Raw genomic sequence first — 17,968 nt, forward strand, 5'->3', positions numbered from 1 at the left:
GATTAGCTCCCCGTTCCTCCCCTTGGCTGTAAAATGAAGGGGTGGGGCCCTCTGATGTCCAATCACAATGATGATTGAGTGTCCAGAAGATTGGAACCCGAGTCCTCAAGTGCAAGACTCAGCTCAGCCACTCTACTTCCTGGCTAAGATTTGGGCTTCCCTGGCGGCTCAGATGGTAAAGAATCAGCCTGTGATGCATGAGACCCAAGTTTGATCCCTGGTTTGGGAAGATCCCTGGGAGAAGGGGATGGCTACCCACCTCAGTATTCTTGCCTGGAGAATACTGTGACTTACCCGCAGGCAAATCCATTGTCCTGTTAGAGGAGGGACTCACCCTTCTGCCGGAAAGCACGTCTCCCTTTGGACTCAGAAATCAGCTAGACTGTGACTCCCCGCCAAACTGTGAGCTTGCTGAGGGCAGGGGCTACGTTGCGTGTGCTCTGTCTCTGTGGTGTGTGGCTCACAGCGGATGCTCCCTGCATGTTAGGGAAGGAGTGAAACTCCATCTCTGTGCCAGGCACCCAAGTGGGCATTGGTGACTGCCTGTCCACGCATGTCCTCTAGATGGCAAACTCAGCTCAATTTTGGACAGGCGTCAGAGCCTCTGGCGGGGCGATGCCCTGGCATGGAATACTTTATTGGAAATCCAGTTTCATTCAGTGCTCCAGGGATCCTCAGAAGGCTGCAGGACTCCTGGAAAGGCCAGCCAGGCAGGATGACGCTCCCTTCTCCTCCAGGGAGATAGTGGGTGTGAGTTTGTCATCTTGTCTCTTCCACCAGCATTTTCTGAACAGAGGAAATGGCCCCTAGAGGCAGGAAAGACCGGGAAGGAGCTAACCTTTCTTCACAGGCATTGCTGAGTGGCTTCACATGTATTTTCTCATCTAATTCTCACAGTGACCCTGCGATCTGAGTAGTGAGTGTTGTTATTTCCCGTTTATAAATGACGACACAGAGGCTTGGAGACATTAAATCATCTCATCACAGTAGCTTTTTTAGAAGGGCAGGATTGCTAAATTATGTCCCAACATCTCAGCCACTTCTACCTGCCGCTCTTGTTTAACTCAGGCAAGAAAAGATTGAAAATCAAGGGCAGGGAAACAGAAATACGGTAGCTTTAATGAACTATTTAGATGTAAGAGAAGATAGTAAGAGCTATCAGTTCTAGACAGTGATCTCTTCTTTAGTCTGAGATGATGACCAGTGCCCCAGGTCTTGGCCAGGCAGGGTTTTATGTGTCTGTGGATTTCTGTCATAGCTTCCAGGGAGCTCATTTTTTAAATTGTTTAAAAATTTATTTAATTTTAATTGGAGGATAATTGCTTTACAATATTGTGTTGGTTTCTGCCATACATCAACATGAGTCAGCCAGGGATATGCATATGTCCCCTCCCTCTTGAACTTCCCTCCAAGCTCCCTCTCCATGCCCCCCTCTAGATTGTCACAGAGCACTGGATTTGAGCTCGCTGCATCATATAGCAAGTTCCCACTGGCTACCTATTTTACATACGGTAAAGTGCACGTTTCCCTCCTCCTTTCTTGCTTTCTTACTTCCATCCTTTTCTCACTTTCCCTACTTCCATCCTCACCTTCCCCTGCTGTGTCTGCAAGTCTGTTCTCCACATCTGTGTCTCCATCATTGCAGGGATCCCCTTTTAAAGGGCAGTCAGCTGCAAAAGTTCTATGCGCTTCTGGTACCAGGAACTCTTGCCTGAAAGGAGGCTCATTTCCTCCAAAGACAGATCTCTAGTTCTCTCTTTCTCATGCTTTGGAAATGGGTGAGGCTTTGGGGAGAAAGGTGAATGGGAACATTTATTTCTCATTTGTTTGTCAGGCATAACCCTCACCAGGTTGAAGCATGTGGAAGCCCTACCTTAGTAAAAGGAGACATTAAGACATGAGAAAAAAATAATTACAATATAAGCTAGAAAACACCAAGGGTCTTGATTATGTTTCTGAGTTTGGGAGGAATTCTGGATTCCCAGTGGACTCTGGGAAGGCTTCATGGTAGAGGTGATATATTTGAGTTGGGCCTTAAAGACTACATAGTCTAAGGGCAGTCAGTGCTTACTTGAAGGATACGAAGAGAAGTAATGGCATGTAAAAGCCAAGAAAGTTTAAAAACCTACATGTACAGATGGGGAGCAGTGGGTCCTGTAATCCCCCATGGTAGACAAATGAGGAGTTACAGTCGGGGAAGAGAGACTCAGATTGGAGAGGTCTTATACATCATGTTCATTTTCCATTGTGACTATTTTTCTGTTTTTCCTTTTTCTATAAAGTTTTGCTTTGTAAGTTAATAAGTTGTATGCAAATTTGGAATTACTACATCTAGCAAGTTGACCTTATATCATAAAATATGTCTCCTTATCTTTAATAATGCTTCTAATAATAACCTTAGAGTTTCTATTGATTGATGTCAGTATAACTACACCAGAGTTCTTTGGTGAGTTTTTGCAGAGTTCATCTTGTAAAACCATTTGAATTTTAACATTTCTGTGTCCTTGTATTTAAGGACATCTCTTAACAGCAAACTGGTTTTCTTTTTTTTCCCAAGTCTGGCAGTGTGGGTCTTTCAGTGAAAGAATGTAGTCCATTAGCATTAAGTATAGTTACTTATGGAGAAGGCAATGGCACCTCACTCTAGTACTCTTGCCTGGAAAATCCCATGGATGGAGGAGCCTGGTGGGCTGCAGTCCATGGGGTGGCTAAGAGTCGGACACAACTGAGTGACCTCACTTTGACTTTTTACTTTCATACATTGGAGGAGGAAATGGCAACCCACTCCAGTGTTCTTGCCTGGAGAATCCCAGGGACAGAGGAGCCTGGTGGGCTGCCATCTATGGGGTCGCACAGAGTTGGACCGACTGAAGCGACTTAGCAGCAGCATAGTTACTTATGTTTATGCTTTTAAATCTTTTTATTTGATTCACTTATATTTACCTTTTTTCTTTCATGCTTTCTTAGGAATATTTCTAAATTCTATAGAATTATTGTTTAACATAAATTAGGGAAACAGTGGAAACAGTGTCAGACTTTATTTTTTGGGGCTCCAAAATCATTGTAGATGGTGACTGCAGCCATGAAATTAAAAGAGCCTGACTCCTTGGAAGGAAAGTTATGACCAAACTAGATAGCATATTCAAAAGCAGAGACATCACTTTGCCAACAAAGATCTATCTAGTCAACGCTATGGTTTTTCCAGTGGTCATGTATGGATGTGAGAGTTGGACTGTGAACAAGGCTGAGTGCCGAAGAACTGATGCTTTTGAACTGTGGTGTTGGAGAAGACTCTTGAGAGTCCCTTGGAAGAAGACTCTTGAGAGTCCCTTGGACTGCAAGGAGATCCAACCAGTCCATTCTGAAGGAGATCAGCCCTGGGATTTCTTTGCAAGGAATGATGCTAAAGCTGAAACTCCAGTACTTTGGCCACCTCATGCGGAGAGTTGACTCATTGGAAAAGACTCTGATGCTGTATAGTCCATGGGGTTGCAAAGAGTTGGACACGACTGAGCAATTTTCACCTTCACCTTGATTATACTGGGTTGTTTAACTATATCTCTTTTTTTTTTAAATAATTGTCAGCTATTGCTTTTCTGTTTGAACAGTCTGTCTCATTCTTTCATCTTTTCTAGAACAATTTTATATATATATGTATATATATATATTAGAACTTCATACATTATCATTCATATATATATATACATCATTTACATATATGGTATATGTAAATGATATATGATATATATACATATGGTATATGTAAATGATATGTATATGTAAATGTATATATGATATATATACATCATTTACATATATATATACACATCATTACATATTTACATACAATATGTAAATAAAATTTACACATTACATACATACATATCCATTCTATACATATGGATATAATATGTATAGAAATAGCTATCATTTTATCTTATCCTCTTTATGTATTTTCAATATTTTTAACTCTGTGCTTCATCCTGTATATTTTCTATTGATCTATTTTCCATTTGACTAATCTTTTCTTTTGCTGCACCTAATTTGCTGCTAAGGCTACCTATTGAGTTCTTAATTTCAGTTACTATATTTCTCAGTTCAATATTTGTATTTTTTGCTAGTTTAATTTCCTTGATGGAATTGCCCATTTTGTTATTCATTTTTTAAGATGTCAATCATAGTTAAAAACAATATTTGGGTCATGCAGCAGGCAGAATCGTGAGTTGGACACCAAGTTTCACCCCTCCTGCCACCCATGTACATGGTCCCCTCCCTCTTAGCGTGAGTGGTTCCTGTGAATATGGTGTGATATGACTCCCTGATTAGGTTATGTTATATAATGGACATGATGACATAGTGATTGGTGATAAGACTTCTTCATAGCAGCCAGAAGAGACGCTCCCCTGCTGTCTTTGAGGAAGTAAGCCACCAGTTTGTGTGATAGTCACATGGCGAGGACCTGGGGGTGGCTTCTGAGATCTGAGCAGCCAACAAGAAAATGAGGCCCTCAATTCTTTCAACAATTCAAGTGGGCTTGGGTGAGGATCCTAAGCTGCAGATAAGATTGTGGCCTCATTGATTTCATCCTTGTGGGGTCCTGAGCAGAGAACCCAGCTGTCCTGTGCATGGACTTCTGACCTTTAGAAACTGTGAGATAATAAATGTTACTTTGACTCTCTGAATGTGGGTGGTTTATTCTGCAGCGTTAGAAAGTAAAGATGGGTCATTGATGGGTTTATTTCTGTATCTTTTCATGTTCATCTTATTTTGGGGTTATATTAGTTATGTCTATGTTAAAGGCCTGGGGAGAGTATGGGAAAAGTTGTAGAGGGTCTTAATGATGTTCTCTTTCTTGGGGGGAGAGGTCATTCTGTTTTCTAATCAGCATCTACAGTAGCAGAAAATTATCATAATCTACTCATAAGTGGGGCTCATTTAAGGCTTGGTTGCAATGTTTGGGCAGCTATATCTGAATTTGTTTTTGCCCTTGTTCTTTGGTGTAACCCTCCAAATTTACAAACTGAAAGTGGGGGGTGTTCACCAGGGTTTTGCTTCAGAGTAGGAACCAATATTAGATCCCTCAGTATCTTGGCGCTATGGACTGAATGTGACTCACCCCTGAAATTGAAATGTTGACGCCTAATCCCCAGATGTGATATTTGGAAGTGGGACCTTTGGGGGTAATTAGTTCATGAGTATGGAGTCCTAATGAATAGAACTAGTGCCCTTCTAAAAGGAGACAAAAGAAAGATGACCTCTTTCTTATGTGAGGGCATAGCAAGAAGGCATCTTCCTGTAATCCAGGAAGAGGATCCTCATCGTGAACCAAATTGGCTGGCAACTTGATCTTGGACTTTCAGCTTTCAGAGTCACAAGTAATAAATTTCTTCTGTTTTAAGCCACTTAGTCTATGATAGTTTTACTAGAGCAGCCCAATCTAAGATATTAGTATTGATAAAAACTCTCCTCTGTTTGTAGCGGCTTATTTACTTGTACACTTAGCTTCCTGCCCACCTTAGCAATTTGCATTTTTCTACCATGCTCTTCAGTTCCTTTTTTTAAAAAAATATTCATTTACTTGGCTGCCTTGAGTCTCAGTTGTGGCACGTGGGATCCTTCACTGTGGCACATACAGGTGCTCGGTGGTACATGGATTCAGTTGCTCTGCAGCCTGTGGGATCTTGGTTTCCCGACCAGGGATTGAACCCAAGGCCCCTGCATTGCAAGATGGATTCTTAACCATTGGACTATCAGGGGAATCTCAATCAGAGTCTTGGACATTCATATTTCTACTAACAGTCTGTTCAAGTCAATGTGGGCTTTTTCTATGATGCTCCTCAAAATTATTCCAACTTCTGTCCATTATCAAATTCCAAATCCACATTGATATTTTAAAGTACTTGTTACAGGAGCAATCCACTTTCAGGTACCAAAATTTGTATCAGTCAGTTTAGCCAGAGAAGCAGACCTAATGGGAAGTAAATTTAGAGATTTACTGCAGTGAATTGACTGATGTGATTGTAGGTCCTGGCTGCTGCTGCTGCTGCTGCTAAGTCGCTTCAGTCGTGTCCAACTCTGTGCGACCCCATAGACGGCAGCCTACCAGGCTCCACCATCCCTGGGGTTCTCCTGGAGTGGGTTGCCATTTCCTTCTCCAGTGCATGAAAGGGAAAAGTGAAAGTTAAGTCGCTCAGTTGTGTCCGACTCTTCGTGACCCCATGGGCTGCAGTCCACGAGGCTCCTCCATCCATGGGAGTTTCCAGGCAAGGCAAGTCCAAAGTCCGCAGGGCAGGCCACCGGAGAGAGCAGACTGGAACTTTTAGAAGTAGACTGAAGCTTCCGTCCATATGTGAATTTTTTTTCCTTCTCTCAAGGCAGCTGCAGATTGCTTTTCATTCAGCCAATTGAATCTAGGAAAATTTTAATTTAATCAAAGTCAACTGACTATGGCCTTTAGTCACATCTGCAGAATACTTTCATAGCAACACTGAGATTGGTGTTTTATTGAATAACTGAGGGTTGTAGGGTGGTCAATTATACATGCAAAAGACCACTGAAATTGGATATGAATTTGTCTTGCCTTTGCAAATATTTGTGCTATTGTCTCTTCTTGATCAAGTGTCTTCAACTCTTAATTATTGCCTCATCACTGTCTACTGCCCCTGCCCTCCCTTAATATCTTACAAATTAATTTCTTTCTCTATGTTGTACCTATGGCATTGCATATGCTATTCTCTTATAGTATTCAGTATGTTTTCTTGTAATGAGATCTACATTTTTTTACCCACTTACTAAACTCTGAGTTCTGGAAGGCAGAGACTAGGACATTGTATTCAAAGTCTGATACTCAGCAAATGTTCCATAAATGCCACTTAAATGTTTATTGATCTGTAATAAAGCAAACAAAAACACACCTTCTACTTTAAAATCTTAACTGAAAGAAACTGACTTACTTGTGAAGGCTTAGTTGAGTGGGGCCACTTACTTATACAAGTGTACACTGAGAGAGACATAACCATTGTGTTGAGATAATGTATAGCAGAAACTTTTATAACTTTATCAAGAGTGTCACTCTCTAGATCGATGGTATGCAAAGCTGATCTTGGCAGAGGAGGAGGTGAATACGTTTGTATGAGGATCCCATGACTTTTTAAAAGAGAGGGGACAACAAAACCTGTCCCTTCTCCCTGAGATCCTAATTAAGGGAGAATCATTAGAGTGAAGCTGGATGGGCCTGCTGAAGAGCTAGATGAAGGAAAAGGCAATAAACTTCTCCAGATAAAATCCTTCTGAAGGATGGCAAGACTTCTGCTGATGGCCTGCATCTCAGCCGCCTTGCAGGTGAGCTGGTTGCCTCCACTGTGAGAGGTGTCTGATTCTTCTGGATTCAGCCGTCGCAACAAGCCTTGCTCTGGGTAATAGGAGTAGAACATGGTGACAAAACTGAACACTAGTCTCAGCCTGGAATCTCTTTGGCTCATACTGCTCCTAGAGGAGTGAGGTCATTTTCTTTTGAAGAATAGTAGTGCTGTGAGCAAGGAGCTTGACTTAGTGAGACAGTATTGCTATGGTGACCAATATTCCATTACATCAACCTAGAATGATAAGGTCTTGCCAGTGGCAGCATGTTGGAATTTGTTACACCACTTGCTCTGATACAGTTTATTTTTAACAGCTTTACAGGGTGTAATTGATACACGAAAAAGTACAAATATTTAATATATGCAATTTGATGAGTTTGGACATAGGTATACACCTGTGAAATCATCATATCCACCAGCTCCAAAGGTTTCCTGTGTCTCTCTCTTTTAAAACAATGGTTTTATTTATTTATTTGTTTTTGGCTGTACTGGGTTTTTGTTGCTGCTCGGGCTTTTCTCTCGTTGCAGCGAGTGGGAGCTACTCTCTAGCTGCGGTGTGTGGGCTTCTCATTGCGGTGGCTTCTCTTGTTGCAGAGCACAGGCTCTAGGGCACATGGGCTCAGTAGATGAAGCTCCAGGCTCCAGAGCACAGACCCTGTAGTTGCGGCACATGAGCTTAGTCGCTCTGGGCATGTGGGATCTTCCTGGATCAGGGATCGAACCCATGTTTCCTGCATTGTCAGGCAGATTCTTCACCACTGAGCCATTAGGGAAGCCCCGCCTCCTCTTTTTATTCACAATGAGAACACTCAGCATTGCATCTACCCTCTTAACAAATTTTAAAGTGCATGGTACAGTGTTGCGGACTATAGGCATGATGCTATACATCAGATCTATACAACTAATTTTGAAAGGACTACATATTTGGACAATATAGGCAGTTTAGTGGAAGAAGGGAGTCTCGAGGGAAATGACTTGTTACTAATCTGGCAGGTGAGAGATCAAGTATGTACTTGATACCAACTTGAGGTTGGTAGAACTTATGTCAGTTTCAGATGGATTCAGTGAACAGAGGAGTGAATGATCATGTATGCTATTCTCCTGCTGCGAGATTTAACAGGGAGAGCGTGGCATCAGAAAGAGTAGCATTAGGAATCAAATTCCAACACTTACTACCTGTACATGTGAGCAGTGATTTAACTTCTCTGAGGATCGGTTTCCATTTCTGTCAGATGTGGATGTTCATATCTCTTTCAGAAGATCCTTTTTGTGAGACAATGCAGGCCTCCTCATTCCCACCTAGACCTGTCCCACTTTTTGCTGTATGTTGTAGTCATATGGAAACCATTCACAGATGACTGTTTTTCAAATCCTGCCCTATGTATTAGCAGTAGATACAGTAAAAGACCATTTGCTTCCAGTATGCACAGGAATCTGTTCTCCATTCAGAACTGAGTGTGAGAACATCACTATTACACATTTTATACAAGGCCCTATTTCCCCTCTGTGGCTAAGATTGTGCCCCTCTGTCAAATGGAGACAGTAATTGGGATCAAAATAGGATGAAAATTCAGAAGGAAACAACAGAAGCTGAAGAGAAAGTGGTTTCAAAGGAAGTGAAAATACAAGAGGCTCTAGATTGCTCAGGATGGTGGCTTTAAGTCCTGGAAGATCTATTATTCTTATACCTTGCCTTTTAATTTATTTTAACAGGGGAGGGGCTGGCGGGACTTTACTACACAGAGGTATTTTTGAATGATACTGAATTCACTATGTAGCTGGCTATTTACTTTATATCCTGTGGTCCTGATGGTTCATTTTGGCTGTCTCTATAACATAAGTTCCAGAAAGACAGGGACCAGGGTTTATATTTTAATTGTTGATATGCAATCGATTCATTGTCTCATTCATTTAAAAGTATTTTTGTGCTCCTATTTTATAGGACTGTCCTTCATATAAGGAAAAGACATTAAGAGTATTCTGCCTTGATAGAACTTTTATTCTAGCATGGGGGGGGGAGGCAGATAAACATTAGTATTTCAAAATATTTTCTAATAAATAGAGTGTTGTTATAGATGATTCGGGGGATGTTCTCCTTTAGATAGGTCAGGAGAATGATCAAAGATTCCAAGATGCAAGATAGAGGGAACATGAAACATAAAATTTTGAGCCTAGAAAAAGCTTGTCAAGTTCTAATAATTTATAGAAACCAGTATAGCAATCGGATGGGAAATGATGATCTAGACTATGGCACTTAGACACTTACTCTGTTGGTAATCTGTGTGTCTTTCTTTAGCTCTGTAAGTGTCATTGCCTGTCACTGGCGTAATCTTGAAACTCTTCAACTCCGCCTACTTCCTCAAACACCACATCTACTCAGGTACCAAATCCTGTTGTGTTTCTATAAACTTTCCCACTGTTACTCTTACCTATGTTGATTCTTTTTGTCCCTGTTACTACGGGGCACGATTGCCATGGAACAAGTCCTCTGAGCTCTTACTTGCCCTACAGCAACAGCCTGCTATAGTCTGTATTACCATTGCCTCCCTGGCACCCTGCTCTGTAGTTTCTCCGTTACCAGCACTGGGGTGGTATAGTGAGACTGGCCACACTTGAGCCTGCAGTAACGATCCCTCCTGTGCTAATGCCATACCACTGGCATCTTCACACTGTGATTGGTTGAAGGAAGGCCGTGTAACCCAGGCAGTGGTGGGCTTTCCCAGGGTCAAAGGGGTAGGTCCACACATGGTTACTTAACTCAAGTTGGTCCACTCAGTGTGAAACCCCGGATTTGCTGACTGGGTGGAGAGAAGCCCTCTCTTCTTTTGGATTTGTTGTAAGTCCCAGAGTGCAGTGGTGAAGAGTCCACCTGCCAGTGCAGAAGTCACAAGAGAAGTGGGATCGATCCCTTGTTGGGAAGATCCCCTGGAGAAGGAAATTGCAACTCACTCCAGTATTCTTACCTGGGAAATCCCTTGGACAGAGGAGCCTGGCAGGCTACAGTCCACGGGGTTGCAAGGAGTTGGACACAGCTGATCGACTAACATACACATTTATTAATTGTCTGCATCAGGTCTTAGTTTCGGTACATGGGATCTTCCCTGCAGCAAGCGGGATCTTCCGTGGCAGTGTGTGGGCATCTCTAGTTGTGATTCTTGGGCTCTAGAGCGGGTGGGCTCTGTAGTTGTGGCGCATGGCCATAGTTGCTCCACAGCGTGTGAGATCTTAGTTCTTTGGGGATCAGACCTGCGTCTCCTGCATTGCAAGGTGGATTCTTAACCACTGGACCACCAGGGAAGCCCCCTCAGCACAGTTCTATATAATGAAATCCTTAGGGGAGAATCCTTTCTTGCCTCTTCCTAGCCTTTGGTCATTTGGATACATTGGGATGCCTCTGGTCTGTGTTAAAATGCAGGAAATCCTTGGCTTGCGGCTGCAGCACTGTAATCCGTGCCTCCACCATCACCTGGCCTTCTTCTTCCCATAAGTACCTGTGTTTTCTCCTCTTGTTATGGGAAGATTTCAGAGGGAGCAGGGCCCTGCTGACACCTTGCTTTTGAACTTGTAGCTTCCAGAACTGTGAGATAGAAAATTTCTGCCATTTTAAGCCACCCATATTTGTGATACTTTGTTAGAGCAAACTAATAAGTGACCTTAGCCAAACACACAGAGGTCGGAAGTTCAGTATTCAGTGTGCCTGAAAAAAGAGGAGGACTGCACGTCAGCACTAATGGCTAGAAAAAGAGGCAAAATACTGAGTATTCTGTGGGTTTCATCAGAGCATGTGGCAAAATCCATCAAAATATCTACCTGAGATGGAGGGTAGCTTGATTTATTTTATAATATTTACAAATATTGAATCATCATGTTAAACACCTGTAACTAAACTTATATGTCAATTATGATGATTATATATGTGAGTAAAAAATATCTGTGTATATACGTATGTATGTATGTATGGATCTATCAAGAAATCTCTTCTCATTTCTAATGTTTTCCCTAGCAACTACTCTTTCTTTCTCTTTGTTGTTTGGTCACTCATTTGTGTCCGTCCTGCTCTTTGTGAGTCCATGGACTGCAGTATGTCAGGCTTCCCTGTCCTTCACTATCTCCCAGACTTTGCTCAAACTCATGTCCATTGAGTCGGTGATACCATCCAACTATCTCATCCTCTATTGTCTCCTTCTCCTCCTGCCCTAAATCTTTCCCAGCATCAGGGTCTTTTCCAATGAGTTGGCTCTTTGCGTCAGATGGCTAAAGTATTGGAGTTTTGGCCTCAGCATCAGTCCTTCCAATGAATGTTCAGGGTTGATATCCTATAGGACTGACTGGTTTGATCACCAAGGGACTCTCAGGAGTCTTCTCCAGCACCACAGTTCAAAAGTATCATTTCTCTTTGCAATCTACAAACAAAACCCTTTTGTTTTTCTGGTAATTTACCTCTTATCTAATTTGGCTAAATAAAAGCCCTGTGATGAGCCAAGCATTAGCCTTGTTCCTCTAACGAAGAATCCTCCTGTTGAAGGATCTCACAAGAACAGGAACATGGGGTCCTGGCCAGAGGCCGCTTTGGTGCCTCCACAGCATCACTGGACTAGGTGTTAATTACCTAAGAACGTTCACAATGCATTTCTTCCTTCTGATAACTTAAGGTGTTCATTGTGTCACTCACACTCATGAGTTAATACTATAGCACAGAAGACACTTTTCCAGCTATGTATTCCTATTACCTTACTGGCACATAGTACCAGTTTGACTAAATTATTGGATAATTTCTATTTCATATTGTTGGTGTAGTTCCTTGCCTAAAGGTGTAAATATCAGCTAATGAGTTTTTGCTGTAGGCAAACATCTACTAGTAGATGTGCATAAAATCATGATGTAAGATAAAACGTACTTAATTAACAGAAAGTATAGAGAGCTTTCGGTCTTCTCCTTGGTATGTTAAAATTATAAGGAAGATCTTGCCATTATGACTTCCCACCGGCAAAGCTAGGGACTGGAGCAAGTATCAAGGAGCTGTGATGTGAAGTCAAGTCTCATTTTGGCTGAAGGAGGATCTGAGGCCAGGTGGCAAGGGCACCGAATAGAATATCCTTCCTATCGCCCCTCTCGTTCCTTCAACATACGTAATGTTATTAGCACATCTTTAATTGAAGGACCAGCCCAGTAGCACAGAATGCCTCAATTCTCTAGGTAACACATGATACATAAATATTTCATCTGTACTAAGCAATCACAAGCCATTGCTTCTTCCCAGCAAGTCAAGTTGCATAAATTAGTTAATGTTTGGCTTGGATTAATATTTATGAGATTACCATTTACATTAAATGATATTAAAATATTAATTTAAGCATACATTGAACAAATTCAATTCCCGACCATGGGATGTTTGCTGAGTAATTAGATATGTATAAATCCTTACAAACTGTCCCTTTGTATATGGCCAGATAGGCCAAAAGGACCCTTTGAGGAAAATAAGTTACACTTTCTGAAGGTGATTTTGGCCTTTGGATGCTTATTAGAAGTTAAAAAAGGGGTTGTTACAAACATGTTCACTGTTCTATTTGAAAACATTAACAATGTAACCCAAAAATTGGGCTATACCTAATTTAGCATAGGGTTTTTGCCAAGGGTGATCAAGTTAAAATGATATCCTTAGGGTGGGCTCTAATCTGTTATGATCAGTATTCTTATAAAAAGAGAAAATTTGGAGATGGGCGTGTAAGAGAGAAGACAATGGGAAGACACACAGAGAAGATAGCCGCCCTCAAGCCAAGGGATGCTCGAGGCTACCAGAAGCTCAAAGAGAGGCGTGGGGGCTTCCCTGGTGGCTCAGTGGCAATGAGTCTGCCCACCAATGCAGAAGGCAGGAGTTCAATCCCTGGTCTGGGAGGATCCCACATGTTGCGGAGCAGTGAGTCTCGTGAGCCACACCGTTGAGCCTCTGCTCTAGAGCCTGGGAGCTGCAGCTACTGAAGCCTGCACGCCCAGAGCCCATGCTCTGCATCAAGAGGTGCCATCGCAATGAGAAGCCCATGCCTCACAACTGGAGAGCAGTCCCTGCCTGCCACAGCTCGAGAAAAAGCCCATGCAGCAGTGGAGGCCCAGCACAGACAGAAAGAAATGGCTATTAGAAGAAAAAAGTCATGGAAGAGAGTCTCACAGCCCTCGGGAAGAAACCAAGCCCACTGATTGCTTGATCTTGGACTTCCTGCCTCCAGACCTACGAGACAACAAATTTCTGTTTATAAGCCACCCATGTTATGGTACTTTGTATGGCTGCCCTAGGAAACTGATACACTGGCATTTTGATCTCTGTTCTTTACACGACTAAACTGAGCCTCAGTCACAGTAATACGATCCGTATGGGACAAAGTCTGGGCTGGAACAGACACTTTTAGAGCCCCCAGATATCAGCTCTTAGCTACAAAGGACACCAAGAAAGTAGGGGAAGCAGAAAGCATCTAAGGGTTGAGTAGCTGGAGAGCAAAGGGCGGTTCTGGGAGGAACTGGCGCCCAGGGAGCTTGTATAGCTTTAATCATTTGCTTCTCCAAACGTGGCTGATTAAACCCACTCCGATCATGAGTATTGCCTTTCACTTAGAGAATTTTTGCCTTTCGGGGTCACACATTGACCCCTTTCTATGTTTCTGGGGATTCTCTGTGTCAAAGGCAATTCGAGCTGCTTATTCAAATGTGTCTGATTTGCATGGGGCATCAGCCTCAAGGATGACAGTACAAACCTTAGGGAACCACCTCCAATTAATCATGGTGATCAGTAAGTCAGGTTTAACCTTCCTAGTCTCACCCAGCGTGTCATGATCACACCTATTGATTCCTGGTTGGCAGATGCTATAGCTCAAAGAGCTCCAGGTAAGAGGAAGAATCAGAGCCTTTTTTTCTACTGCCACCAAAGTGTTCAGGCTCTTTAAGGAAGCTGTTTCTTCTAGACATTTAGTTGAGGAGTTGGGGCCTATTATTTTCCAGTTAAATGGAGTCTAAGTTAGGTTGATATTTCAGCATGATCTTTGGGCTGCTTACAAAATCTCTCAGATTATGTCTCCAAGACTTTGTTAATGTACCCTAGGCATTGTGATGGCTGCCACCTGATTGTTCTTCTTTCTTGCTTGCCCTGTGTCCCTAGCAGGTAGCAAATAGCCATGTATATAGCAGAACCTCAACCAATTTTTGTTGAATAAATGGAAGATGCCAGGGTTTGGAATCATATAAGACTGAGTTTAAATTTGAACTCCTGGTATTCTGGAAAATCCCATGGATGGAGGAACCTGGTAGGTACAGTCCATGGGGTCACAAAGAGTCGGACACGACTGAGTGACTTCACTTTCACTTTTCACTTTCATGCATTGGAGAAGGAAATGGCAGCCCACTCCAGTAGTCTTGCCTGGAAAATCCCATGGATGGAGGAGCCTGGTGGGCTGCAGTCCATGGGGTCGCACAGAGTTGGACACGACTGAGCGACTTCACTTTCACTTTTCACTTTCATGCATTGGAGAAGGAAATGGCAACCCACTCCAGTGTTCTTGCCTGGAGAATCCCAGGGACGGGGGAGCCTGGTGGGCTGCCGTCTATGGGGTCACACAGAGTCTGACACGACTGAAGCGACTTAGCAGCAGCAGCGTTCTGTTTCAGGCATTGTGCTCAGTATTGGGGAAACAGAGTGGAGCTGATCTGATTCCTGTCTTCAGAAGCTCGCAGTGGGAGTAGGGATTCAAGTGAGAAGGTAGGGAGATCAGTACAGAGACAAATCTTTAGACGTCTGTGGGTATACCCAGGGAGAGCATTTTAGCCAATCTCCTTCGCTGGAAAGGAACTTGAGTCAGAGATACCAATGGGAACCTCAACTGTTCCTGACTGAGCTGTACTCAGAAAAGGAATTCCTGTTCTAGGCCATTTAATTATTAATAGAAATAGACATTATCACATCACCAAGGAGAGAAGGTAATTTTTTGGGTCAGGACATTCACTGCTGAGAAGGCCCCCTGAAACATTTGATGTCCTTGTGCTCCCTGGCAACCACTGGTATGATAAGGAGATTACCACTCCTTATCATGAGGACTGCTTTTTATAATTCTGCTTAATTTCTATAAGGTCCTGTATATGTACCTGAATGATCGGTTGGCTGGATTATTCTTTCCATAAGCATTTATTGCTTACTTACTGTAAGTCAGGCACTGTGCTGGGTCTTGGAAGAAGATGTAGAAAAATACACTCCCTGCCCTCAAGACTACACAGAATCAATAGACAAGTAGGAGGCATCTGACTATCTAAATACTGGTATCTCTTATGGACAGAGGAATCATTTATGAAGAATGATGGGATCACAGTTTAAATGATCCTTGATGAATTTCATGAATGGTTATAAACAATAGAACACTCAGTTGATATAAACCTATGCTGTCTTTAAAAACGAGGAATGGATTTATAAATAATTTGGAAAATGCTCACGTGTAATAATAGTTAGAAAAATGGGCATGCTGTTATATATAGAATATTTGACCCAGGCAAAGCAAGTTAAGAATTAAGACAAAGTAGGACCATGTAAGTGAAAATTGGAAAGGATTTACAGCAATGTGAGAACGAAATAATTTCTTGGTGTGGGGCTCTGTGTTTGTTTTTTCTTTTATCTTTTCTTCTTTTGGGTATTTTCAAAATTGTACATAATTAGCATTCATAATTTTAAAAATGATATGAAAACTTCAATCAGCTGTTTTTAAAAATGTCCTGGTTACTATAAATTAATGAAGCATTCTGAGTGTGAGGTTTGAGTGAGGTTGTTTTTGAAATGAATGAAATGAACGATGTGAGCCCACTGATCCATGATGATCCTCATTAGATAGAAACTTCATTAGACACAGCTGAGGCCAAAACCAGCATGCAGAATCTGCCTGGAGCGTCTCCCAGGAGCAATGGGGAAACTTGCAATGTAAGGAAAAACCAATCGGTCAAGAGGAGAAAGAAGTGATAAAATCTGCTGTATCAACTGAATGGTAATCTGTTCTTTCTTGATTCATTTCTTTCTTTCTTCTCCCCCTTGTGCCTGTCTCCTTTCTTGTCTCTTTACCCAGTTTAAATTTATTGTTGTTGTTTGGTTGCTAAGTCCTGTCTGACTCTTTGTGACCTCATGGACTGCAGCACACCAGGCTCCTCTGTCCTTCACTATCTCTCAGAATTTGCTCAAATTCACGTCCCTTGGGTCAGTGATGCTCTGTAACCATCTCATCTTCTGCCACCCCCTTCTCCTTTTGTCTTCAAAACTGTTACTCAGTTTAAATAGAGGGCATCAAGTACATAAGGATTTAACAGGATGCTTCTTACCTTGATTTTCTGTACATTTAACTTGAAATGGAACATTGTCTAACCAATCTTTTCTATTGTTCCCTTACTATCATAAGAGGCATGAAAAGTGTCTCAGAATTTGTGGAGAATCATATTTTCCAAGCTCTGCTCCTCTGTGCTTTTTGCTATTTGGCATTTACATTATTTATGGATCTAAGAATTATATGAAAATACATTCTTGTGATTGGCACAGTATTCCTTACCTGCCTTCCTTCTTTTGGATTTCAGACTATGTCAGTGGAATGGTGACAAGGTCAGTGAGTAAAGATTTTCTTGGGGAAGAGGAAATCTTCTGGGTCAAGAGGAAGGCTTTGTAGAGGCAGGCTGGGCTGGGAACTTTTTAAGTCTTCTGACTTTTGGCTGAATGGGCCCATGACATATTGTCCACTAGACTCTTAGCTTTGTAAGGTCAAGGACAATGCCATTCATTCATTCATATATCCTTCTTAGTGCTTAGCATGATGCCTGACCCACTACATGTACTGAATGAATAACTCATAAATAAATACACCTTTGGCTTTTTACAAGTGCTCAGTACCAAGTAAATGCCAACACTTTCACTGGCCAGAATTCTACACTGCTTGAAATGTATGAGAATTGAATATGTGACTTATTATGCAGCATTTATACAGGATCAGTGTTAAATTTGATATAGTGATGATAGTGATTTATTTATTCACTATATACTTGTGTGTTCTGACATGGATTGAATGCCAGTTCTATGTCAGTCTTTATGTTGGGAGATAGCTATTCCCGTTTTTAATCATTCCTTATCATGTGCGGGGAGGTTCACTGACTCTTGGATCCTCTCCAGCCTTCACTCGCTTTTCTTCAGAAAAGGAGGACTTGCTTAATCTGACTGCTTACTTTAGAATGCTTCAGTAAGACCCAGTTTTACTTGGAGTGTTGTAGCAAATAGCCATGCTACATGGACCTGTTGGAAGGCTCCCAGAGAAGAATCACAGGGAAGATCCACCAAAGGCTTTGGAGTAAACCTATGCTCCTATGACTAATCACTATTCTCCTTTTGAGCAAAACCCTTTGAGTTGCTACTGAGTCCCAATAGAGAATAAATATTTGACCAGTGTACCAGGTAGGAGCCAAAAATTGGTTATCTGGTCCACTAAGACCTAAGATCGGATGTGTGCAGAGCAAACCATCATTAAGAGGAAATGGGAGATCTGAGCCTGGGCTGGACGAGGTCGGGAAGGCACAGTAAATTGCATGAGCAGGTAGATAAAACTCTT

The sequence above is a fragment of the Bison bison genome, unplaced genomic scaffold, assembly GCF_000754665.1.
Source record: "Bison bison bison isolate TAMUID 2011002044 unplaced genomic scaffold, Bison_UMD1.0 scf7180017864199, whole genome shotgun sequence".
NCBI classification, from domain to species: domain Eukaryota; kingdom Metazoa; phylum Chordata; class Mammalia; order Artiodactyla; family Bovidae; genus Bison; species Bison bison.